Genomic DNA, 25946 nt, shown 5'->3' on the forward strand with positions numbered 1-25946 from the left:
ACACGCCCGTACATGCAGTACAGAAAACAGTATAAACGAATGTCTCGAATGTTCTCTCCTGGCATGAAACAGAGGAGATTGGACGTATGTGAACGGTTTGCGTTTTGAGCACGAGGATTATGGGTTCCTAAACAACACTGAGACATATGATAAAAGCTGGGTTCACTATTCTGACAATGAAAACAAGAGAGCATCAAAGAAGTTCCGCCACAAAGTATCACCGACGCCAAAACAGTTCATCACTATGCCATCAGCTGACAAAGTCATATTCACAGTTTCCTGAGGTGTTCAAAAAGTTAATTCGGAATACACGCCTAAGGGCTGCACCATAAACTCTGCAAAGCACTGCGAGGCTCTCAGCAAAATGAAAGCCCCCTCGCATGGAGCACCATTATGCATGACAGTGCCTGACCACACACGTACGCTGCCACACCTGCAACTACCCAACGCAATGGGTGCACTGTCATCAATCGACCTCCATAGAGTCGCAACTCAATTCCATCCGATATTCATCTGTTTCCAAAAAGTTACAGAATCCCTTGAGGACTTCACTTTGATAATAATGAAGCGGTGCAGCTAGTGGTGAGGTTGTGGCTCCGTCAACGAAGTCAGACAGTCTACGGCGAAGATATGAATAAACTGGTATCTCGTTGGGAGAAATTTGTTCGTCGCCAGGATGACTATGTTGAGGAATAACTAGGAAAACATGAAGAATAAAGATACAGAATGTTAATAAAGTTTGTTTCATTTAAAAGGCTTTAAGAATTGTCATTCGGAGGAATTACTTTTCATCACGCTCGGGTGAAAGACTACAAAGTATGGAACTATTGTATAAAGGTTTAAAAGAACGTATAGAAAGCTTATCGAAAGCAGGGTTAGTGGAGTTCATCAAGAAATTGTATAAGATGGTCAAACAATTCAAATAGTTTAAAAGAAAACTAGATAAGACTGGTTGATAATGAGGGAGAAATATGAGCGGTTTGAAAGAAAAGGAAGTGAGGAAGTTATTAAAATTAGTGGCAAAGTTAATTTACAAATTAGGAAGTATGCATCTATTAAAGTTCAAACATAAGAAGAATGTGAAAGTATGTCAATAATTGAGGAGGCCACACAAGAACAGTGTAAAAATCTCGGACAAAGAATGAACGAAGGGCCTGGTACGTTCAGCGCAATTTCACGCTGCAGTAGTCGGGTTTCTGCCGATAAAAATGTCTATCCGACTGATGAATTGCATGCTGTAGTGTTTACTGTTGTTTATAAGAAAATGATATAGAAATAAAGAAGATAATGTCAGAAAAGATCGTCTTAGAGCTGCTTTCAGGGGATAATCGATAATAGGTTACCAATTCTTAGACGAGTGTAAAACCATTGAAAATTTTTTCGCTAAAATCATGGCCAGACATTGGTCAAAACAATGGCAAAGTGGCAATTCACAGGTGCCCCAAACTGTGCTTATAATTCTCGAGAGAAAATGAAGGCTTTTTTGAACGTCATGCTCATAAATTAGAATACTTAGAGCCGCTCAATGGACGGGAGAGTTCTTGATGAATTATGCCACAAATTACTCAGGGAAGTTCAGAAAACCAAGAGTATATTTGGTACTAACTTAGAGAAGTTTTCAAGTCAAGTAGGTTAAGCGGACGATTCATTTCGATTCAAAACAAATGAATCATAAAGATTTCATAATGAAACACATCAATGATTCCAACAAAACAGCTAAAGTATGCAAACCATGGAGACACAAAGAGATCGAGTTGCGTGTTACAGAAGAGGTAAAGAGCATGGTAATTTTCATGGTCAGACCAGCTCAGATAGCTAAATACTGCCTCATAGAAGGGTCAAGTGAAGCGGTGTAGAACAAGTGACTCCAGGCAGGCCATCGTCCCAAATGGACGTTATCCAACGTAACGGTAAGTAGAGAAACTGTGTAGACTACCAGAAGCATACAATAAAAAATTGTGCCTCTTGTATGTCAAGAATCGTAAATAAATTCAGTAAGATGATCAAGAGGAAGATTGGATAGCCAGGTTACTGTTGATACAAGAGTTAAGAATGGTATGCAAAATTACAGAAATAAATCAATTCCGCAGGAACCCATAAAGTTCTATAGTGACAGTCATGAAAGTGTCGAAAATTCGTGAGTTAATGAAAGACGAAAATGGCCTTAACACATGCACAAACAGGTAACAGGGAATGTTTTACTTGGGGGAAAAATTTCTACATTGCATAGGAGTGGCAGTACACTTACGTATGGGTATGCTTAAGCCCCCAAGGTTAATCTGGGGCTACGAAACTTTTTAATGGCGTTTTTTCTTCGCTACGTATCTACCGAAGGGCAACACATTTTTTCGAGCGAGGGATAATTTGGCAGACGCCTGAGACGGAGAATCACCAAAAAACCTGTGAAAATCTCGAACAACAGACGAGTCGGTGTTCGCGCGTAATGTCATAATACTGGCAGACAAGTAGGCGGCTGTTGTGCCAGCCAAGAGAGCTTGGTTTGACAGCTGTGGTTCTTTCGTGACCGGATGAGTTTTGGTGTGGCGGGACCTTTGGCGCGCAATGATTGGCGGCGCTCAAAGTATGAGTTATCTTGTCTGCGACTAAGCTAGCCTCACATTCTGCATATGTGGTGGGGAAATCCCGACCGTTTGAACGAACAGCGGAGGGTAGCCATCAGGAGTGAACTAACTGAATAAACGAAATATCAAATAAGGGAAAATCTAAATAAAAAGTAAACCCGACCGCTGACAAAGAACCAGTCACATGGTATTAAAGACAAATATTAGGCGAGTGCGTTAGTGAAGGCGCACCCTTGCAACGAGATTTAGTTTAAAAGTTATTAAATTTTAAAGGTTTCTAATATAAATTTATGTTTAAAATTTAATAACTCAGTACCATATTAAGCGATTCAGACAAACGTAGTGTCAATCGATACGGTTCAGTGAGCACTATGGAACTGTTATAATACACTCAAGCGCCAAAGAAACTGGTATAGGCATGCGTATTCAAATACAAGATATATAAACAGGCAGGATACGGTACTGCGGTCGACAACGCCTATATAAGATATCAAGTGTCTAGCGTAGCTTTTATATCGGTTAACTGCTCCTGTAATGGCAAGTTATCAAGATTTAAGTGAGTTTCAACGTGGTGTTTAGTCGGTGCACGAGCGATGGGACACCCCACCTCCTAGTGGGGTTATTCTCCTGCGACCATTTCACGAGTGTACCGTGAATATCAGGAATCTGGTAAAACATCAAATCTTCTACGTAGCTGGGGTAGGAAAAAGATCCTTCAAGAACGGGACCAACGACAACTGAAAAGAATAGTTCAACGTTCAAAAATGTTCAGATGTATGTGAAATCTTATGGGACTGCTAAGGTCATGAGTCCCTAAGCTTACACATTACTTTAACTAAATTATCCTAAGGGCAAACACACACACCCATGCCCGAGGGAGGACTCGAAACTTCGCCGGGACCAGCCGCATAGTCCATGACTGCAAAGCCTAAGACCGCTCGGCTAATCCCACGCGGCAATAGTTCAACGTGGGACGAAGGCCCACTGGTGTACCCTTGATGAATGCACGACACAAAGCTTTACGCCTCGCCTGTGCCCGGCAACACCGACCTTCGAGTGTTGATGACTGGAAACATGCTGCCTAGTCGACGATTCTCGTTTAAAATTGTATCGAGCGGATGGACGTGTACGGGTATGCAGACAACCTCATGAATCCATGGAACCTGCATGTCAGCAGGGGACTGTTCAAGCTGGTGGAGGCTCTGTAATGGTGTGGGGCTTGTGCAGTTGGAGTTATTTGGGAGCCCTGATACGTCTAGGCACGACTCTGACAGGTGACACGCACATAAGCATCCTGTCTGATCACTTGCCTCCATTCATGTCCATTGTGCATTCCGACGGACTTGGGCTATTCCAAGACAACGCGACAACCCACACGTCCAGAGCTGCTGCAGAGTGGCTCCAGGAACACTCTTCTGAGTTTGAACACTTCCGATGAGCTGATCATTATTGAGTATATCTGGGATGCCTTGAAACGTGCTGTTCACAAGAAAGCTCCATCCCCTCGTACTCTTACGGCAGCCCTGCAGGATTCATGGTGTCAGTTCCCTACAGCACTACTTCAGACATTAGTCGAGTACATACCACGTCATGTTGTGACACTTCTGCGACCTCGCCGGGGCCTCTACACGGTATTAGGCAGGTCTACAAGTTTCTTTGGCTCTTCAGTGTACACTTTTTCGGATGTTTCCTTTTTCAAATTACAGCATTGAATCAATATTCCATGCATGAAAAAGTGAATTTTGTGGCAAATAAAAGCTAAAACAGTGAAAGTAGCTGCAGCGTTAGTAAATAGATATAGTTAGAGATGTAAGCTGTCATTCGTTTCATTGTTTAGTATTTATTAGTAATATAACGCCGCAAAGTAGTGTCCATATAAGGAAAAACAATATTCTTGAAAACCATTACATAAACATTAAATTTATGGTTTATCTATGATTTCGGCTGTAGACTGTGCGTGAGTTTGACTCAAGTTCAGTACGAGGCTGTAAATGCGGCCGTTTACGCACGACACAGATTTCGGCGCACAGTTGGAGCGGAGCTCGTGTACAGACATATCGTGTGTGCGGCTGGAAGTCACCTCGTGTATGTAACCGAAATTTGTTTTACGTATTAGGTGGAGAATTCTGTAAGTTACACATGTGACAGTCGTGAGGAACTCTGTAATAATTTTTGCTCGTATGGACATAGAATAGATTAGCGGCGCGTGAACTTTTGTTGGGACTTGTAAATACTTTGCGAGTGCCGATTACAAGGCGTCTGAAACGTTGTTCAGTGTGTGGACTCTGAATAGTTCCGAGTAGGCGACTTACTCTAAATAGCTACGATATGTTCTGCAGTTAACGTTGATGGTGATTTGCGATTAAAAAATATCGTTAGTTCCCAATTAAAGAATTTAAAAGTCTGCTGAAGAACTTGGAATGATTGTCGTGGCTTTTCCAAAGGTTGAGCAAACACCTGATGCTAGTCGTCTTACTTGGATTCTTGAACTGATAAATATTATTTTAATAACAAAGTGTTGTAAATAGAGTGAAAGGATATTTCGTTCTTTTTAAAATAAATTTAGTCTGTGAAAAGTCGGAAGTGAACGTTATTTCCCCACTAATTCCTGCCTGCAATTTTAATAAACTTGTAATTTCCCTCATTTAAGGTTAAATCTGACTGATGCTTTGGATGGACCCTGAACAGTGACGAAGCCAACATTTTGAAGTCCAACTAGGCATCTAGAAGCCATATGAACTAGATTTTTCTTGCCTTATTTAATTTTTTATTCGTGTTGTCACAGATCGAGGCTCAGGAGCCAAACTTCGGTGGAAGCAACAGTTAATAACTACACCATTAGTCATTCACTTGTTTGTTAAACAAGCAGCAAGAAGAACAGACCTATTTAAAAAACAACAATTTTCTCCCTCAAAATAAGTACCCATTACGTCGCACGCCACACAGTGTGTGACTGAAATGGCACTGAAAGTGGAAAAGAACACCAAAGTTGAAGTATGCAGGACAGCACGATTCTCGTGGGGAAAAATGTCTTGCACACTGATTCACCGTGAACATTTGGTATTATATGTACCAAAAGTAATTTCGCGACCTTCCGTTGTGAAATGGTGTCAACAGCTTGGCCAAAACCGCACAGACGTGGGTGGTGCTTATTCGAAGGTCCAGATCTTGCACCCTGCCGTTTCCATCTTGTCGGCATCTAAAAGAACATCTGTGGGGAAAGTGATTTTCAGTATGTTATCAGTGGGTATTCAAGCTGAAGGTCACTGATAAGTACTGCCAGTGTCACGTTACATACTTGGGCGACACCTCTCCCCTTCCCCCAGCGAAACCAACAATTGATCAAGGTCATCGAAAGGAACCCCGTCCCACCCTCTCCAACTCTCCCCCCTTCCCCCCTCCCCACTTCTCCCCTTCCCTGAACCAACGAGATTCAAATACCTCCTCCCCATCTTCGTCTGGATGGCCTCATTCTGGAGCTGACCAACATAGGATGAGGATCAGGCCGTATATATTTGTTGCCTTCAAAATGTTGTAATTACATTAAATCATGTCACTCCAGGTCAGTTTGCTAGTAACAAATTAAATTTAATATTATGTTATTTTGTGGTTCCAGCCACCAGTAGAGACCACATGCAGGAAGACATGAAGTACATTCATTCATCCATATTTTTCCGAATTTTACGTATTTTTCCATCATTTTTTCGTATTTTTCCATTTTTTAAGTATTTTCCACAATTTTACGTCTTTTTCCACAATTTTATCCAGTCACGTGATTTCCCTACCGATGCTCTCTACAGCCCGTCAACAATACAACGCGTCGACGATGTGATACTCTCAGCCAATCATAATCAGAATGTATACAAAAGTATCCGAATTATATGTCATTACTAATCGCCCCCTTCATTGCTATTGTGTATGTGTGAGTGTTTGTGTGTGTGTGTGTGTGTGTGTGTGTGTGTGAGTCATATCACAGTGTAAGTGTTAGAAACGAATAAGTTCATAGGAATAATGATGTCACGACATATTAATAAGATCAAAGCAAGTTCTACTATACAAGCGCTGCAGTGTTACCGATTTCCAACGAAAGATAGGATGTGTGTAAGAAATACCGCGATGTGATAGATTGCTCTATATGGAGGAAGCAGAATCGAGCTTTCAAGAATGCTGCCACAATTACAGCTACGCTACGACATCTTAACAAATAAACCGAGCAATGTTAATAACATATGCAGCATTACAATAAGATTCGTATATTAACCACAGAAAAAAATCTGCTAGGCACCCACTACATTACCAGACTCTGTGATACTAAAAACGAGCACGTTTTCGGAAATAATGACGTCATAGCAAAAATTCTAATGCTTCCAAATCAAAGATACTGCTTGTATAAGAATTAGCACAACGCTTCTAAATAATGACCTAGAGAGAGAGCTAACCAGTATATGCAACAACTGAAACAACGATTTTTGGAGTACGGTCGTGAACACACCGCCTACAACCCAGAAATAACAGAGGAACTTGCACAATATATGCGCTATTGTCTCCGATGCAACCGACATGGTTGTTGTTGGAAAAATCGCAGTTATGGAAGCAGGCACCCCAACACGTCAGTGGGAAAATGCACTTTATTGCACTTGATTCTAGATAATCACTTGATTGTTGATAATCGCCAAGCACTTTCTTTTTCTCTGCATGGAGCTATCAGAATCGAGCTTTCAAGAATGATGCCACAATTACAGATACGACATCTAAACAAGTAAATCCTGCAATATTAATAACATATGCAGCATTATTACAAGATTCGTATATTAATCACAGAAAAAAATCTGAAAGGCCCATCGCTATTAATTTAATTTCGACTGATCCATAGAATTCCATAGACACACACTGGACTGCTAGTACACTGCAGTGTTTTACAAAAAATTGTTGCTATGTAAAACGTATCTGTGCATTAAGAATTAATATCATCATATATACACTTATGCTTTAATAGTGCAAAGTCAATACAGTAATGCTAACCTGCCACAACACGATACTTATACAGATAAATTATGCAGTATTATAATGTGCCACGTCACTATAACATTCGTAAAAAGATACAGAAATAATCGGAATTCGAAATACACATTTTCCCCCTTGACAAATGAGATTGATCATTGGCCACAGTCGAAAAAAAGGTTATTTCTACATACAAAATCAAAGACTCACAGAGATCACGACACCTCTATCGCTAAACGATAAAATGTACGCGGCCCATTCCATGCGTTCAAATATCTTCACTTTCCATTGTGTCCGGACATGATACAGAATACTCTCTCTGCAATACCGCTATGCTGTGACTGTACCTCGAGCGAAAATTTGCAGCATAATGCCTGCCCACACCATAACCCCTAGACCATATCGATGACGTTCATGTATATTCCGTGGTGTGGTTCCCTCTCTCTCCACACCAACTGGTGGCCAGAATCGCTTGCCACACTGAAGAGTGATTCGTCGGGCACCATGACTCTGGACTACTGTTGCTGACCGCAACCAACATGCTTCCTACACCAATGAACTCTTTCTCGATAATGGCGTGATTGAAGTGAGATGCATTTAACAGGGCTTTCGAGCATGCGAACCTATCTGATTTAATCATCACGAAATCTTTCTGGCAGAGACACGTGTACTAGTAGTGGTTGAGTGGTTGCGAGGTATGCAGCCATCTACCTAGGAGTGAGATGTCTGTTCCTTTTTGCCACTAGGGCTAAGTATAGGTCCTCTTGCGGTGTGATGGTCCATGCACGACCACTGGCATGCTTCCCCATAGCTTTCCCACCATTAGCGGTCATATTTAATCGCGAGATTACACTTTTGGACACACCCATTAGTGTGGCCACACTTCGACAGGTTTCGAGCCGTCCAGCTCCTTGTCCACGTTCTTAAGCACTCAGATTTAATTTTCAGGAAGATGTTGGTTTAGATCCGAGATCAGCCTGTGATAGAATTCATATACTGGAATGCATCTTAGTGTGGTGGTATGATTAGAATGTCCACCAACAGCAAACGCTTATATTACTTGCGATGATTAGTCATACCAGTAAGAAGAATCTTCCAGTGAAGGTCTTTATGACAGCACTTCGAGTCTCGTCGTCTTCTGATCATACCCTCTAAATAAGATTGTACTTGGCATCCGATTACACTGTTTTGCGCATTCTGTGACATGGATACCCCCCAGGACCATTTAGTGAGGTGTGGGTCCAGCAACGACAACCAACATGCCTGTGTTTATTTGTCTAATGCTACTAATGCTACTCCACACACCAAAAACGCATGCTTAGTGACCTATTACTAAAGTGTCGGCACCGATTTTCATAAAAAAATTAATGTGAGATGCCACTCCCAAGCCTGACATCCATTAGGAAGAACACATGGCCACAAGGCCAGGGGTAGGGTGCGTGTGATCTTTTTTTCTCAACACACCAAAAATGTAGACTATTGGCGGAAATTCAATTTAAACTCAACCAGGTACACTTATAGGAAGAGTGTAATTGCTTATCTTAAGAAATATTATTGTTTAACGTTAAAATGTTAAACATTAGAACCATAGGATGGCGACATGAGCTCGAAGGCTGGCAAGAAAAATATGTCCTGTCCTACATTAGCCGACGATGGCGTATATGTGGCGAGACGCAAGGCGAGGATCGAAAAATGGAAGAGCACCCTACATGAAAAAAAAAGTTTTCTGAGCTAACTGCTATGCGGAGGACAAAGGTGCAAAATTCCCAGTACTACCAGGGATCTTTCATTCGTCGAGGGCTGGAAACCCTTGGTGTTCAAGACCTGATCGAGAAATTACCTTTTTTAAGTAATGACGCACCTGTAGGCTGAGTAATCATAAGATCAGGCAAATTACAGCTAATTTATGGGCTTACAACCCGTTTCCCTAGCGTTTGTGAGTGCATAAATAATTATATTATAAAGCGAAATCATTGGCTGTCATAAACTTTACTGGGCCCCATAGTTGGCTGTTGAAGTGGTGAAAAGTGCACATAAATTAAGAGAAACGAAAACACGAAAGCGTTACTTTTCCAGAATGGAGGAATTGGGCACTTCGAAAGAGGTCCAGCAAATAATGAGAAACTAGGGGAGGAATAAGTTATTCTTGCTCTTCGAGTGCTTGAAGTCTTTTCCGACTTGTATGAAATTATGAGCAAGAAGTAAACCTCTATGAGGTGACGGATTTTGACGTTGTGACTAGTGCTTACTTCTGTGTTTTATCTTGGTTTTTAAAATACCCACTGGTAGCTCCTATCAGCGACGTACGAATTGGCAGAAAGTGAAGTGCTACACTAAAACTTATGCCATGACGACGACATTAAACTGATCAAACATTACAGTTGACGTGGTTTATTAGCGAAGTGGGTATCATTTCATGGGTCTTCTGGACGTGAAATTCAGCAACGTTGTCAACAGTTTGTTCACCATACGTGGCAGTGAAACGACGCGGAGCATCAGCAAATATATTAGTACTGTATGTGAGGTAGATATCTTTAAATCAGTCTCAAGAGGCGTTATCGCTACTCTTACGAAGCGTTTTCGTTCCAATCGCTTCACAAATACGGTTGTTTTGCCATGCGTTATCGTGGAACTTAGTATGAAGTGTACATTTCCGCGAAATTCTCAAGGGTGCAGATAACAAAAAAAAAAATCCATTGACCTCTAAATGTTAATTGCCTCAAACTTAAAACACACCCACATACAAATCTCGGGACAGACAAGAGTGACGTGTCCTTGGCGCGTACAATATGAGAGCATGCACGCGCATTGTTGCTCACTCAGTAACTTGGTGGCTAACGGGAGCTCTGGAATAAGACTACTAACTGCTAAATAGGCGGAAAGATTCTGTAGCAGAAGTGGGCATAGTGTAACTGCCCCTACCATGTTTGTATAAAAAGGTTCACTCAGTTTTACGGCTATCAGATGTGTGTAATGGGAGTTAGGTTCGCCTGTTAGGCAGGGGATTACTGTTTGAACCGTTTGTGCGTACTGCTTCCTTTATATTTCGGGAATAATGGTTAATTATTTTCTGTAGGTGATACCCATCTCTAAATTACCTACATTTTATTAGTTCGCATGTAGGCAGTTTATAGTTCCTCACCAGATTCACTCAAGCGAATAACACTCAGATCGCTTAGCCACAGTTGTCGGTTTCTTTCCACTATCGCAGTTTTACCTCACAGATTACTTTTTCTGTACGTTTAATCACGAACATAACCCTTTTGTCTTTTAATATTACATTTAGGCTCAACATACTTGATAATCAAACCTCTATTCTCGCCTCTGAGCCTACTCACCGCCAACTAACCCACTCTCACAATACAAAAATGCGCGCAGTGTTTCGGGGGTTCCCCTACCATTGGCATATCCTTTTAACTTTCCGAAATTTTAGAACACCAACGACACTGCAAGACAATGAACTACGTATACCGATTTTTTTGAATAGGATATCAATAATGAACATCTTATAACAGTCAGATAAATTTTTCTAGATATGTGTGTCTGCAGCATGGTTACTGGATATATTATGACTTACTACCAGCAGTAAGCATACTTACCCTGCTATTTATTGCTATATCGTAATTGCTTCTCGGAGATAGTTTATTAGTATTTCATTCAGATACGATGAAAGTGAGTTATAACGTAATGTATCGATCCTGCTGCTCTAAAATCAATGTACTGTTTCTAGTATAGTGGGTAAACAATTTCACTGCAGTCGTACGGAATCGAGCCTATCGTTACATATCAGAATATACTAATTAAACTGATTTACATTCCTACGATTACCAGAAACTAGTTCTCCCTTATTTCAAAGAAAATACTCAGCTCCTTGTAAAGATATAACACGCACTTAATGTTTCACTAACTATGATTTAAGAAAACTCTCCACAACAGTAAATTTTCACCGGTATTTTTTTCTGCAGATTTTTGCCGCCCATTTATAAACTGTAAGAAAGACAGTGTGCATTATTTAATAAAAATGTAGACGAAAAATAAAATGATCGTATGGCATTGCTCACCGGGAGACCCTATTGGTATTCTGAGGGTTACTCTCCCGTAAATTCAGCTCATCATTTTCGGAACCAAGAACAGCAGAGATTTTTCTACACGGCCGAAAAATTACACTAACTGGATGTTTCTTAAGGATTATACCTGATTCTGATAAAATGTTGCCCACAAACGGGAGCAACGCCCTGGATTTAAACAGCTCTTTCTGTTCTTTATCTTGTGAATGATAACGTATATTCCTCATCACAGCTGTCCCAGTTTGATGTGACAAATATCTATCGCTTTTACACGCAGACTGTAGGTGTTCTAGCTCCTTTGCAAGGCTCTCTCAAGCAGACACAACCTGTGCAAGGTGCACCAGCTTGCAAAGGATGCCCACTGTTTTCGAAGCGTGCTGGCGGTGAGACGCCTGTAAATATAGGTCGGTACCGTATGTGTTGAAACGTCCCCTTAGAACAATTATACAAGACTGTGCTTAAACTGACACACAATATTTTTTTTTTGCGCAACACAGTCTGACTTTCATAATCCCTACAAAAGAATGGCCCTGACTAACATTAACCTATACCTTTCACAAATCACTTACCTCACAAAAATCTTCGTTATCCGAACTACTGCAATACATGCTCCCCACCAAAAATTTTATAAATTGTTTTGGGCAGTGGCCAATACAGATTTGAAAAAATTTTTCATAATTACAATAACAAAGAAATCAAATGCACGCACTTATTGATACACTGCTGGTCAAAAGCTAAAATTTTCTCACAGTCCATAAAGACAGTCCTGATCATTCATCACAGTAAAATAGCGCTGTTTTTCTCAATGTGTGAGCATTAAAGGAAAATTCACATGGAAGTAGCGGATTTCCATGCAGTCTTGAAGAAGTAATGTTGTCCTTCCAACGGAAAGACAGTGCTGACTCTTGACATGCAGACAGGTAATGGGCCACAACAGAGCTAACCCACTGCAGAGTCAGTCGAAGTTTCGAAGAATACTGGTGGGTAGCTCATAACAGAGCAGACCCACTGTAGTCCTGGTAGAGATTATGGTATTGGTGGGCCACCAGAGGTGCAGACCCACTACATTCCTTGTAGAAATAATGGTATTGGTGGGCCATCATAGATGCAGACTCACTGTAGTCCATGTAGAGACGGCCAGCAGCCATCTGTTGCGAGTGTGCAGGTGCACAATCACCATCAAAGAGTCTTGCGGAGAATATAGCAAGTCCATAAATCACCACTTGCGCACTCTCAAAGGTTTTCTTTATTTTTTTATTTTTTTGTCCTTAGAACCAGCAATGCTGTTAATCAGTCCCTTGCTGACTTATTAACACACGTCCAAACACTAACAGTCCCTACTTCTCACATATTGTGCATATGCTATGACCAACGGGAACGTGTGCAGTGAAATGTAACTTACAAGTTACTTAATTTGATGAACTGGTGTCAATTACAATTTTATAACATAAGAATACAATAATAAAGGTACAAAATACATCATTAAAAACATAATAATACAGATAACATTTGTAGTAATACAGGCTTTACAAAACAATAGAAATAAACATATACATCAGTGTTACAGGAATTATGACATAACTAAACATATAAAAGAAGGAGAATAGTTTTCGAAACATTAATTTCATACTTGAGAATTGAAACAGAACAGAATTAATAATGTCTAAACATATTTACAAAGTGAAAACATATTATTAATGCAAACTATATTTGAGGATAACAGTATTCCTCATCATAGTGAATGTACCTTAGTACTAGAAAAATTCTACAACATAAATCGTATTAGCTAAACACATAAAGACAGGAAGAACACACATATACAAGAGTACATAAACACATAGCGGAATAAAAGAAAGGGAAAGGACAGGGATTGTTTTACTGCAGTATCTTGCAAACAAAACTTTCTTTACTTCTTGGAGATCTCCCTTCGTTCTTCATTATTTCAAAAAGTGCTATCTATACCTGCTTTCTGTACTTTTTTCGTAAAACTTCTCAATGCATTTCTTCCAATTCATCGCAACTCATTCTCTTATGTAGTCTATCCCTCTTAAGCTAACTTAAATCTACTGAGCTCAGATGCATAAACTAAGGGACGAGGCAATGCAGCAGTGCAAAACAATTAATACAAACATCAATGATAAAAAATGCAAATTGGCAAACCAAGCAGCATAAATTAGCAAAGCAAATGCAATATTACAACTATTATAAGGCAATGCGCAACAAACAAGAAAAATAAATCGGTAGTGAAACTGGATTAACAGAGTAATACAAAGTCAAATTCAGTAACATCATGCCTGGCAAACAGCAGCAGCAAATGCAATAACATATATCTAATCATGACAAACCCACAAGCAAAAAAATAGTACACTAAAGACAACAATGCAGATAAGGGAAATGTATATTCACATCTTAATGTCTATGTAATTAAAGTGGTGCACTACAAAAACTTATTATATGAAATAAATTACCAAATACTTGAAAAGAAAATTATGTATGCAGTTGCTATGAAGAGAAATGTCTTTTTTTGCTCCCTCATTTTTTTGGACGTATGTCACAAAAATATTATTTACTGGATCTGTAGACAGAAAATATTTATATTAGTACATCTATAAAATTTTATTTTAACCAATGCTGCAGTGCACTAGAAACTAGATATTAAACAAATTAGGCAAAAGAAGGCGTGAAACGTCATTCACTAGCTATATGGCATTTCATAATGCAGTAAACAATCTTTCAACTAGCAAGACAATAGATGTGAAATGTTTCTCATCATGTCATTAGACATTTTAGTAAATATCATAAATTAAGAGCTCCACAGTGTAATTATATGTTTTCAAGTTTGAGCGTGTCGTATTTGCGATTCTTTCTACAAAGCAATGTCAATAGCGAGGTTAATGGCCTCTTTCTTCTTCGCGTAATGGCTTTTTCTCAAGGCGGCTGGCACACCTGGCCGCTCACAACGCATTACGTCACGGTCACTTACCTTTCTTACCGAAAGATTTACGACAGCAGTTTCCACTACAGTGACAGTCTCATATAAAAATTTCACAGGTCGAAAATTTGCGTTACAGATGTGTAGAAACAAAATCCTGTAAATATAACAGTGTCCAAAAAATTTTCGCAGGCATTGTGATACATTCACGCATATACACACATTTTATAAATGTTAAAGTACGATTCTTGGTTTCCAACATCCTTTTCATAAATCAGAGTCCCTAACCACTACTCCTTATTCCTTACCTTATTACACACATACATATTCGTCGACATTCTTCAATATTTTATCATTATAAATACATAGCATAATCAGATTCCTCATATAGCATCATCTCATTGATCATAAACATACCTCAAAAGCATAATACATATCGTCGTCGTAATAATAACACCATGACACCTCAGCCAAATCTCAAATATGTCGTAGCTTTCTGCAATAATTTGAAAACCTAAAAAAATTCTTCGCTCATTTCAATAGTGTCATTTACCTCAAACGTACTTTAAAAATCATGACCCAATACCAAATGCAACATTCAGAGCTCTCATAGTATCACAATGGTTCCAGAAAAAAATATGAACAGTTCACAAAGCACAGACAAAATACAATTTCATAAATGAGAAGTTATCCAACTGTGTAATTACGTAAACATCTGTCACTGATGTATTAAAATAAATGTTTGTCTCTCTCAGTTAAACGATCAGATAGCTGTGTAATTTGTGTGTTAGAGAAATATGGTACCTATGTGTTAAGTTGTATAAGCAAATACCCTATTAGCTAGGGCTCCTTGTGCTTGCCAGACACATGGGACACAAAGTAAGCGTGTACCCCCCTAAAGATTAATGTAATTATACCCTCAGGTGTTACAGATTACAGAAATGGAATGAAATGTATCACGAAAAACTTTCTTTGTAATTCAAAAATCTTGAAAAATAAATGGTTTAAGTACAAAATTAATCACTAAAATGCGTGTCCTGTAGCGATAAATGTGCGTCTTGCTGTAAGATAATTCTGTGGAACTGTCGTAGTTATCGTCCTCTGTAAGCAAAGTTCTGCTGAAGTCAATGTACTTACCTCATCATAAACGAAAATGAAATGCTTTGCGTATAGATATCGTAGTTATTACGTACCTTACCGTGATCAAGAAAAAGTACTATAATGTAACGTATTGTTGTGCTACGAAAAAGGCTGTCTCATTGTAGCTATACCACAAAATTTATTACTAAAACATGTTTTACTCTCCAGAAGAGTTCAGAAAGACTGTGCAGATATAAAACAGAAAATGGTCACTCATTAGTAGCGTCGTGATAAAATCGTGTAGCTGTCACATAAACTAACCACTGTGTCATCTGGTATCTCACGTAAAGTACTTTAAATCCAGAATGTATTTTCAAGTAAACCAAAATGTTGCATTAAAATCTCATTAGCAGTACTGGTAAATGTTCTAAGTATGTGAGCCTCATAGTCGTTAGGTAATCGTGCAACTAACAAGCAAGAATGTACACACACAATAACACTGTGTCGTCAGTTCACTATACCAATGCATTCGTAATTTCTGTTTAAATAAGTTCTCTTGGTTCTTGACTGGCTATTTAACTTCAAACATTGTTGCATGTTAACAGATTCTACGTCTGACAAAGCATACTAGTAATGTATAGTGAAAAATTTTATAGCAACGACTAAGTTAAAAAAAACAGATTATCTCTCAATAAGCGGTTTAACCTGTGAAATGTGGTGCAATCTTTTACCCTTTCTAGTGCGCAGAGTTTCAACTTCGAAGCAATTATCATGTTGTATACGTCGGTAAGGAATGCTAAAATTTGCTCAAGGTTAGCGTCTATGTTATTTTTCTCTGAGCCAGCCGGCGCACGTGGCTGCCTGCGGTGCGAGTCATTGTCTGTCTCTTTGTTGGCGTGCGTCGTTATTGGGATTTGCAGAGCTAACTTCTACAAATTCATCTTGTCGAGAAGGCCCTGCCCTGTTTGAAGCTCGCCAGTTCTCATGCAATTCAGGTCTGTCGTTACTATTATATCGTCTGTCGTCATGTCGGTAGATTCCATAGTTTCTTTCTTGCCGGTAACGTGGTGGGGAATTTCTTCCTGAATCGTAACTACGCGCTGAATGTTGCGTCTGAAGTTATTCTATCTACCTTGATAATAATTGTTTTGGTTCCCATATTGTTTGTTTCTCTGATTATATCTGTGATAGTCATTACCGCGGAGAGGTGATCTTTCCCTGTAATTATTACTACTCTGCCAACGGTTGTCATACGGGTGGTGTTTGTTTCAGTCACGATTTACGTTGTAAGAATCGCCTTGTCGTGTATTATTTCTGTCATCGAGGAATTGTGACAGATGTGACCTGTAATTGTGCTCCTATTTTCACGTTCCGCGATTGTCAGTGTCAATTTCCAGTTCTTGTAATAGTCCCTGAAAAGATTCAATGTCGTCTTTGCAACGTCCTGCTAAAATAATATGTCGTAAATGTTCAGGCAATTTGATTAAGCAAATGCAGATGAGTTCTGAGGGGCTGTATGGGTTTGAAGGATAGTGATTCTTATGCAACATGTCTTCAAAATATTTCACAAGACTGGAACATTCAGGTTGTTCAAAACGTGTCATCATTATGATGCTATGCTTTACTCGGTCTTGTGTAGCTTGAGACCAATACGCTGAGAGGAAGGCATGATAAAATTCACCTTCACTGTGATAATCGTGAAGGACCAATCGAATTCTCACAGCTGGTTCATTCTCCAAGTAGCCACACATAAATTCTAACCTATGCTCCAATAAAAAAATGTCTTGTGACGAGGGCCTCCCGTCGGGTAGACCGTTTGCCTGGTGCAAGTCTTTCGATTTGACGCCACTTCGGCGACTTGCGCTTCGATGGGGATGATGATGATTAGGACAACACAACACCCAGTCCATGAGCGGAGAATATCTCCGACCCAGCCGGGAATCGAACCCGGGCACTTTGGATTGACAGTCTGTCGCGCTGACCACTCAGCTACCGGGGGCGGACTGTGCTCCAATGACCAGTTGGGAGGAAAACAATGAGAGAATTGATGAAGCCATGCTTGTGGATGAATGTCGTTGTCAGAATTCTTAAATGTTTTGTATTTACGTGTAGTAATGTACAGTTTATAGTCAAAATCATCGTGTTGGAGAGTCGCACATCGCTCATTGTTACTTCGTTTCGGCGGTTCCATCTCAAAAATTCAATACGCCTTGCCAATTTCTTTCATAATTTCGGAAGTGTCCTGTGTTATTATTTTGTGGTTGTTCCGTATTTCTATGTCCCTCTTCCCGTACTGGAGTGCGAGTGTCCTCTGAAATATGTAATTCTTGTACTACTTGTGCCAACTGATCTTGTACTTCCCGGATTTCTCATTTGTACTGTGTATTGATTTGATTTTGATTTTGTTTGAATTTTCTAATTTGTTCAAATTCTTCATTGTCCGTGAAGGCTAAAGGTCTTGTGTCATTCAGATCATCATCTACCTTTGTAGATAAGTTAGTGAACTGATCTGAAAGTTCGGCTACTTTATCCGATAGTGAAATTATTTCCTCTGTGTGCTTTTCTGAACCAAGTTTCAGATTGTCCATTTGTGTTGAAATCGTATCTACTGTGTCCTTTAAGTTTTCCTGTGTTTTTGCAAGTTGCGTAACCAAATCGGTAGATTCAACTGAGTCAATTTTAGCTTGCAAGGTGTCGTGATTTTCTTGAAAAATAGTTTGCAGTTCTTTTATGGCTGCTTCGTGATTCTGTAATACATTTTCATGACGCGAAAAAATAGATTGGAAATGCTCACAAATTTGTGTTTTTACGTCATTACAGACTTTTTTGACATTTCGATTCAATGTTATGTAACTCAGTAGTTAAATCTTCACGTGTTTGTTTAAGTGTGATGTCTAACTTCCGAAGATTTTGTTCCATTGTGTCTAACTTTTGAAGATTTTGTTCCATTGTGTCCAACTGTTGCTGTGTTTGTCTCTGCTGTTGTTCCATTGTGTCTAACTTTTGAAGATTTTGTTCCATTGTGTCTAACTTTTGAAGATTTTGTCCCATTTGTTTCTGATTTTGTTCAAGCATTGTGTCTAACTTTTGTAGCCTTTGTCCCATTTGTTGCATTAACTGTAATAACAGTGCACTGGTGTCTGAAACATGTTCCTCAGTGCTATTCGGCAGTGCATTTGAACCGGCAGTATTCGCATTTTGAAAAGCAGAAAATGTGTCTTGATTTATTTGAGAAAACGGTGAGGACACAAAACCTGAATCTACAGTATTTGCAAGATTGTGTCTTGTCATTTCGGAATACTGAGGCGAGCTGTTGCCGACCGATCGATCGATAATGCTTTCCTGTTCACTAATTGTTTCACTGCCTACACCATTATTTGCAGCCCACTCCATTTCCCTATGCACAATTACCAAATTACTACTATAAACATTAGTTAATTCATTACATGGTGGCGCTAACACACTGCTTTTGTCTACACTGTCATTTCTCAGTTTACTTTGGAGTCTAGTATTACTTTTTCACATGCCATTATTGTCACAATATTGCACACGACAACACAGAAAAACACAATTTGAAAGAGCAAAAATAAGAGAACACATTAACATAGCACTGAAAATAATATCTAGTTAATTGCAAGCGCAGCTGCGAAATACTTGATGCAAATTTACATGCGTGCCACACCTGTTTCACTGTACAACAATGAAAGACTACAACTACAAAGGAGATTCTCTCTACAATTATGCACTATCAATAAACAAAATCTACACTAATTACACAAACTACAAGGAAAAATCTGAAGTTCCAGTGAGGTATCCTGGCAGGGTCGCCATATGAAACGTTCCCCTAGAACAATTATACAAGACTGTGCTTAAACTAACACACAATTTTTTTTTTTGGCGCCACGCAATCTGACTTTCAATAATCCCTACAAAAGAATGGCCCTGACTAACATTAACCTGAACCTTTCACAAATCACTTTCATGACATCCAGTCTTACAAAATTTCAAAACTCCGCCATCTTTCCCCCCACATCCACCACTGCTGGCGGCTCACCTCCAACTGCGCAACGCTACGTGCTGTTCACATCCAGCTGCCCGACACTACAATGGCAGACAACAATGCCAACCTGCCACAGACTGCACACAGCACAGCCAGTGACTTTCATACAGAGCGCTACGTGGCATTACCAATATAAAAACCTAAACAGCCTACTTACAGTGTGAGCTCACGGTAAATCCAGCTGCCCAACACTACAATGGCAGACAACAATGCCAACCAGCCACAGACTGCACACAGCACAGCCAGTGACTTTCATACAGAGCGCTACGTGGCGTTACCAATATAAAAACCTAAACAGCCTACTTACAGTGTGAGCTCACGGCAAATAAAATTCCCTTGTGACCCATCCACTTTCCGATTAATTAAGGCGCCTAGAAACGGAAGACAGACACTTTTCTCCTCTTCCATCGCAAACTGGATTTTTTTGTGAACAGCAGTTAGATGTAAAATTAGTGATACCTCTTCCTCGCCATGTGAAGACATCACAAAAGTGTCCTCATACTCTTGGTTTCGTTTCAACAGACTCGAGTGTCTTCTTCTCAAAGTTTTCCATAAAAAAAATGCTACCAAATGGGACTGAGGACTACACATGGCAAAAAACGTTAATTTGTCCAAACTATTCACTGCCGAATAAAAGGTAATTTTAGGAAAGGGTAGGGTGGTAGAGAACTGTTATATCGTATTTGGACTTATTCCTGATCGGTGACAACGTATCCATTAGAGGAACCATTGTGAAGAGTGAAACATCGTCAAAACTTATTAATAAGTCCAGTCGCAGAGTCTTCAGCCGACTAATAATTTGTGCATAATTCCCGACCTGGTTTGAACATATTCCATCAAATGGTGTCAGAAGCGAAATAAGATGCTTTGCGAAGTCATAAGTCCGCTGCTCCTATATTACTCGCAGCGGGCCGTAGTGGTAGACCTTCTCTGTGAATTTTCGGAAAAGCTTGCAACCTGGGTTGAACAGCGCTGCAATTTATTGGGTGAGAGACGAGAAAGTTAATAGTGCCGACGTTTACCTTTCCACTCTACCTGTAGGGTCTTTTGCCCGTATTCGGTACATAGGTTCATTCAACGTTAGACAGCACAAGCAAAACGTACAGTGGCCTTGCCCTTGTCCGCTGGAAGAACCATTGCTTGAGGATCTTTTCGCAGCTGGAGTAATGCGATTCCTTCCGTCGAGAAAATACAGTATTACTGTCTTCAGGAGGAACTGTTGTAAGTTTGCGACATGTTTAACGCCGTATTTGTTCTGTTGCTTCATTCGAAACAGATAGGCAAAATTTTAGGCGTACACTCGAAGCTGAAAATCTTTACCAAGTTCTTATCAGTGAAATTCATGACGCAGTGTTGAAAATACCTCACTCGGTGACGTTGCAAGAATGGCGCATTTCATAAAGACCACCTCTGCCAAGTTCATCGCACGAACGGCACGTTAAACACCTGTAAAGGTAAGGATTTGTTTTAGTCGGCGTCAACTGGAAGTAGTTTCAAAACAGATGATTTGTTTGCGCTTGGAGACTGCATCCAATCTCCCATCCGTATCATGAGAATGGGTCGATGAACTAAAATGCGGCAAACCGGACAGGGTCTACAAGGAGTCGTCCTCAAGACAATAATCGAAGTTCGCCCGCATGTTATTCAGTATAAGTTTGAAAGACAAATATAAATTTTAGTGTAAATAACATTTAAAGCACTGAAAAGTGGAAACACATTTGCATACCTGCACCTCCTGTAATAGAGTCATCGCCCTTGTGGGCTAAAAAAACCGGTAAGCAGTATTAACAATTCGTAGACAGCTAACGTCCACTTACTACAACCCAAAAGAGATCCACTACAGTAACGTTAAGCATCAAAATTGACCTACTGCACTCCGTTTGAACACATAATTTTTTAGGTTATAACCTAGCCTAAAATTTCCGATACAGAGGTTACCTGTGTTACAGAAGACTTGCGGCAATAAGTATAGACATGAGGGTGAAATGGCTAGACAGTCACGGAGAGTGCATAATGTAATATAAGGCTACGATCAATTAATTATTATTTATCTTTTGAGTTGTTCGAAACTTGTTGCTTCCAGTAAAGCAGCAGTTTCAAATAATAGATTACGTGACATACCTAGTTACTATATTCCTCATTCTCAGGATACCGGAACATCTTCTTTCTTCAACTGAATTTAAAAATTTTGTTTTAATCCATGCTTTAATTTGGGAACGTTGGCTGATTCGACCGGAGAAAACAGATTTGAATTCCACTGTCTGAAGTCTGTAATGGAATGAAATGATCGTGTGGCATTGTTGGCGGTGAGACTCACCCGAGAAAATTCGGCCTCCGGGTTGCAAGTCTTATTTCAGTTGATGCCACGTTGGACGAAGTGCGCATCGGTAATGATGATGAAAGGATGATGAAGACAACACAACACTCAGTGTAAAAAGGGAGAAAAATCGCCCACCTGCCCGGGAATCGAACCTGGGTTCGTTGCGTGGTAAGCAACCAAGTTACCACTTACAATTTCTTTTCTTTTTTCTTTTTTTCTTAATTACAGATTGCAGCTATCCCTCCGGTCGAACACGCTGAGCTACCGCGCCGGCTCTAAGCAGGAGTCCGAACTTTGTATCATCTAACGATGACATCGGTTGCATCGAGGCCTCACACGCTATGGCATAGTCACTTGAAAAAAAAAAAAAAATCGGCTGTCTTCGGCCGATGTCGGTAGACGGCAGAATCCCCAGATGTCAGTGCCACTGTGACCGAAGCCAGCTGCGCTAGGCACGTGTTTGTAAGATTACTTGCGTGAGCGGCAAATCATGTGTAGGGCAAACGACGCTCATTGTTCGGGGGCATGGAATAGTTGCCTCCTTCAAGTCAAAAAATGTGCTGTCACCGAACATTGTATTTGTACTGGCTATTCGGTGAAATATAGCACAATAAAATGTTGTGGCCCGTACTTTACATTTCTGGAATACTATTATCAGTTAATCTGTGGTAGCGTAAAGACCTAGACAACGTGACAGAAGGAAACAAGTGACGACAGAAAATAGGGAAATTAATGTTCTTGCTGCTGTTGCAGCTGATTCGCTTCTTAGCTTCCGCGCAATCGCACTAGCAAATGGCATGAGTCAGGCAAGAGTCCTACGGATTCTCTGCCGACATAGGTTTCATTCGTATCATATCTTTCTCGATCAAGAGCTGAATGGAAACGATTATGATATGCGTGTTAACTTCTGTACATGGGTATGAAGACAGATACTTCAGATGAGTAATGTATCTTGTTTAGCGATGAAGCCACATTTACCAATCTTGGCCAGTTAAACCACCGAAATACGCACTATTAGTGCTGACAATTCCAATTGGCTTCAGCTGGAACGTCAGTGTCCCGTTTTTCATATATGGAACACTGAACGCGCACAAGTATCGCAGCCTCATAACAAACCACCTTCCATAGATGGTAGAAGACATTCCTCTTCAGACTAGGAGGAACCTGAGGTATAAACATGGTGGTTATCCAGCCCATAGTGTACGAAACACTATAGCATGTCTTTTGGAATTGTTTCCAAATCGTTGGATTGGACGCAGAGGATCTGTCCCCTGGCAAGTCCGTTCCCTGCTTTTGACGCCTGTAGCGTTTTTTATCCGGGAAAGCTTTAAGACGCTGTCTACAAGGACATACCAACTACAGCTGGCTAATGTGCAACGACATACTACCGCAGCCTGCTCGAGCATCTGAGCTGTCATCCTAGCACGTGTGTTGCAGTCATTCCATACCAGACTGGAAACGTGTATTGCCGCTGCCGGAGGTCATTTTGAATAGAACCTGTGATGTTCACAAGTATCGTTACTGGTCTGAATCCACATAAGTACTGATGCACTTGTGTTGTTCTTTAGTATGGGCTACCACAGATATTGTACAAGTGTCGGTTTGGAAATTTTTCAAAATACGATATCTCATAAACGACTCGAACTGTAATCTTGCAAGAGACACCACTGACGTTCTAATTTACCCTACTTTTAGTGTGTTAATGTGAGCAGGTAATGTTCCATTTAAGAAAGTTCATGTCTGCACAGAAAATACAGTTTCTGAACATTATTACAACCTGTTGACTGGTTAACAGTACGAGCCCCTGGGTGCCAATTCATTCTGTGGAAACCTTTCCATTCCCGCAATACCTGGGCTGCAAGTTTTAGGTGATTCACTCTGTAGACAGCAAGTTACCAAAGACCAGTGGTTCGTGGAAGAAATAAAGCTAACTTGTTTGTCTTGACACCTTCCAATCTACATACAAATTTTTCATTAGTAAACATTAACAACAATACTATAAAAGACAGACATAATTATCCTTTTTTTATATTTGAGTATGTTTCGCTATCAGTATGAGTAATGTCAGAAACTAATATCTACATTTTGTCTTCATTCTTAGCTGAGTGCCAGCATGGTACAACGTGTTCGGTCTGAGAATTGGCTGGAAGTAAATGCAGCAAAGCTACAATGGTCAGACCACAAGCACACAGTTCACAAAATGTGCGTACGCATGGCCTTTTGCAGCTCATTAAAGCAGCCAGAGCCGAACATTGTGTCTCCACGGGGCAGTCTGTAGATTATTGTGCCACGAACATCTTCGCCACGACAAGTTCCCTCTGTGATTCAATAAATAAGGAAAAAGCAACGAAAAATGGTCCTGCCGGAACGCAAAAAAGGCGAATATATTTCTCTTTAAAAGACTCTGACAGAAAATTGGGGAACTCGCTGTCTCAATCCTCATCGTGCCCTCTTCACCAAAAGTTGTGGCATGCGAACGTATTTGTGCTCTTTTAACACAGAATATTCTAAGTCCTTTTACCCAATCTTTCTTTGTAGTTAAGCCATCAAGCTGAGCATCTCCCTCTCGGTGTCGCTACCTATTTATGTCTCTCCCCCAGTGACTCCTTTTTCTCCCATTGGTTTACGATATATCTGACGGCCAGTTTCTCCTCTCCTTAGTTCTACTGTCTCCTTTCTCTTTTGCAGTCACTTGCAATCATAATCGTTGACGTCAATATGTTGTAGCATTATGAGACATGAGTTGTGCTCAGTTACTACGACGTTTTTGAAGAAGTATTCTCTTTTCCGAAACAGACATCTTGGGAAACTCAGATCGCTCTGTTCCTCAATGAGATCCATAGCGCTGTAGACAAGAGCGCTCAGGCTGACTTCAGGAAGGTATTTGACATCGTCCCGCACTGTCATATAAAGAAAAAAATGCGAACTTACCGAGTGACGGACCAGATTTTCGACTGAAGACTTCCTTGCAGATAGAATTCAACTCGTCGCTTTTAACAGGCAAAAATTGAAAGATCTGACTGAACATTATTTCCCGAGTACCTCTGATAGGTGAGGTAAGAGCGTTGCTGTTTCTAATACATATAAACGATATAGTAGAAAGCATCGAAAGCTCTTTAAAAGTGTTCGCAGATGATATGATAGTCTGTAACAAAGTAGCAACGCCAGACAACAGCTTAGGTTTCCATAATTATCTGCAGAAGATTGATGAATGGTGCAAGCTCTAGCAATTGGTCATCGACGAAAATTAATGTAACACATCGCGCATACATGTGAGAAGAAATCGACTACTGTACAACTATACTAGTGATTTCAAATTACTGGAATGATTATCTACCGTAAAATATGTAGGAGTAGCTATAGAGAGCGACCTTAAGTAAAATGTCCATATAAAACAAATTTTAAGAAAAGCATGTACCAGAGAGATTCACAGGAAAAATCGTAAGTAAATGGAAGCCATGCACGGATGAACTGACTTACGAAGCGCTTGTTCGACAGGTTCTGGAGTCCTGTCCATCACACTACGGAGGCGAGATAGAGAAGATCCAACGACGAACGACGTGTTTCGTCACGGGATCTTTTAATTGGTGCGAGAGCGTTACACAGATTCTCAACAAGCTCAATTGGTAGACATCACAGCAGAGATGTAGTGAATCACAGGGAGCCTTAATATCTAAATTACGAGCGAGACTTTATGGTTCAAATGGCTCTGAACACTCTTGGACTTAACATCTGAGGTCATCAGTCCCCTAGAACACAGAACTATTTAAACCAAACTAACCTATGGACACAACACACATCCATGTCCGAGGCAGGATTCGAACCTACAACCGTAGCGGTCGCGCGGTTCCAGACTGAAGCGCCTAGAAGTTTTATGGGAAGAATCTGGAAACATCTTACGTCC

This window comes from Schistocerca gregaria, chromosome 1, assembly GCF_023897955.1.
Source record: "Schistocerca gregaria isolate iqSchGreg1 chromosome 1, iqSchGreg1.2, whole genome shotgun sequence".
In the NCBI taxonomy this organism is placed as follows: domain Eukaryota; kingdom Metazoa; phylum Arthropoda; class Insecta; order Orthoptera; family Acrididae; genus Schistocerca; species Schistocerca gregaria.